A 2,703-nucleotide genomic window follows, 5' to 3' on the forward strand; every position below is an offset into this window, starting at 1 on the left:
TAAAGATTTGGAAAAAGAAAAAAAATTAAAAGAAAAGAGCAAACCCTTAGTTTAATGAGAGAAGACTATTAATTCATGTTTTGTCGGATATACAATATCTCATACAAGTATTTAATACATTTGTAGTAAGATTGGTGGCTTTTTTTTTCTTTTTGGGGTCTTCTATGTAATGTGTGTTTTATTTTAGGTGAAATGATTGTTGAATGTCGTATTTTGTATGGACATTCGATGTTGATGTGATCATCTTGGAGGAATGTTTAAAGATTGTATACTAAAATATTGAGAAAAAAAAACTTAGAAGAAGAAAGCAAACTCTTAGTTTAACGATTGAAGTTTATTCATTAATGTTTTTTCGGATATACGAAGATATAATGATTTCTTTGTCGTTATATATACACTTTTAGTAATATATTTGGAAAAAATACCAGCAATGTTTATGTCGGTAAGCCGATTTTCTTGATTGTGAAATACATTAAGAGATAATAATTTTTATTATTAGTTTGATGATCGAAGTTTATTAATTCATCACAGTTAAATAGATTTATATTTTGTTATATACGCTCTTTTAGGAAGGTTTTAGTAATTTTTTATGAAAAAAAAATTTAAGTAATATTTATGTCGACCATGAAAATTGTCTTTATTGTGGAATAGCGTTTTGAGATATGAGTATTTACTATTAGATTGATGATCCAAGTTTATTAATTCATCGTGATTAAATGATTTTGTTTGTTTTTATCTACGCTCTTTTAGCGATGTTTTAATAACTTTTTTTTGGGAAAAAAGTACAAGCAACATTTATGTTGACTACACCAATTGTCTTGATTGTGGAATAATATTTTGTGATATAAGTATTTACTATTAGTTTGATGATTCAAGTTTATTTTTCATCGTGATTAAATTGTTTTGTTTGTTTTTATCTACACATATTTAGCAACTTCTTTCAAATAGGAAAATATGAGTAACACTTTGGTATCTTATCGAACAAAAATAGTTTCTCTACATGATTGAAAATTTCAATATCTTAAAAGTATTATGATCATCCCATAAGAAGGGTTTTTGCGAACATCAACATTGATATTTAGTTTTTAACATTTATACTCATGTCAATACTTCTCTTACATTGGTCAAAGAGATAAATGACAGGATTGTTTCATCAAATTTTGCGAAATTATCTGTCAAGATCAAGTTCGTTGTTGTGAAAGATTTTGACAATTGATGTGTTCTTGTTGTAGTGATCAGAGTGTTGTCCGGGAAAGATGAAGTAGATAAGATTTTTAGCTAGATGATCTTTCTAGCTACTCAAATAGATGGTTATTTCATTTAAACGAAGCACTTCGATTCATGACTCCTTGTGACCTTGACACTGATATGATTGTCAATGGAAATGATTCAAGAATGGAGCAAGCTAAAACTTTTGCATAGATTTATGGTAACAATCTTATCATCATATGCACATATGTTTTGATTCGATAATGTTCTTGTTGTTCTTATTAGGTACATTTTATGCAGCTGAAGTAATGGATTTGATCAATAAAGATAATGTTAATTCTGAATCACCTTTCAATGACCATGTTGATCTAATCAAAGATAACAAGGATGAAATCAACAAAGGATCCAAGGAAGAAATTGATCCTTTAATGGCTGACATGAGGGAAGAAGGACTTCCCAAAATCAGAGATAAAGATGTCACCGAAGAAATTAGCCATCTCGCGATGCCAAACAAAAATGATTTGATGGACAGTGTTAATATCTTGACAACTAAAAACTCTCGACACAAAAGAAGAAGACATTGTTTCTCCTACTACAAAAGAGGTAGACAATATTTTTGTGAGTAAAGGCAAAGAAATGAAAGCAATTTATTTTTCTTCGGACAAGAATGTTACTCTTCAAGTTGCAATTAGTATTTCGGTAGCTTCTACTGAAGTCTCTAATGAGAATAAAATCGATCTTCCTGTTTCGAAGGAATCTCCAACAATGGCTATTGAAGATACACAAAAAATATCCGTGGTAAGCTGTACTTCGATTGTGAGTCATCTAACATTAGCTTTAAACTCTACTTTATTTTATTATTTTGAGTCCTCTCTTGTGAAAAATATTTCTTGTTTCTCTACACCTTTCAAAAATGAAAGTTTCTAGCGGTGGCCGAACTCCTAAAGTAGTTCCAAATAATTATTTTCAAGAAGTTACTTCCTCAAAAGTTGAAGATTCAAATGAAGCTAGTGATGTTCAAGATAAAGAATTGACCCCTTTATCAAAATTAGTTTTGCGCTAGAGCAATAAGTCTTTCATGTTTTCAAATAGTTCAACTGTGAATGATCGCATTTGTTTGCTTCTTTTATGTGCAAAATCCATGTCTTATTGTATGGTAATTTGTTGTCATTTTTTGTGGATAAGAGTATACTTGAAATACATCATTCTTATACACTAATACAGTTTCTACTACTTTTTCTTTATGGAACAGATGTATAGAGGTTGAAGGTTCTGTACACTTCAACTACTGAACAAGTTATGATACAAGAATTTCGGGCATATCGCTTTCAGCTTGGAATGTTAAAATGCAAACTATGTTGTAAGGAGAACGCCGATTTAACCAACTCATAGTAGATTGTTATACTGCAATTGAGCAGTTATGATTGAACTACTTAAGAACGCATCAAAATCAATAGCGTGTAAACTTAAATCAAGGTCTTGAGGATGTTTTTG

Source organism: Andrographis paniculata, unplaced genomic scaffold, assembly GCF_009805555.1.
Source record: "Andrographis paniculata isolate CXL003 unplaced genomic scaffold, ASM980555v1 Contig86END, whole genome shotgun sequence".
Taxonomy (NCBI): Eukaryota; Viridiplantae; Streptophyta; class Magnoliopsida; order Lamiales; family Acanthaceae; genus Andrographis; species Andrographis paniculata.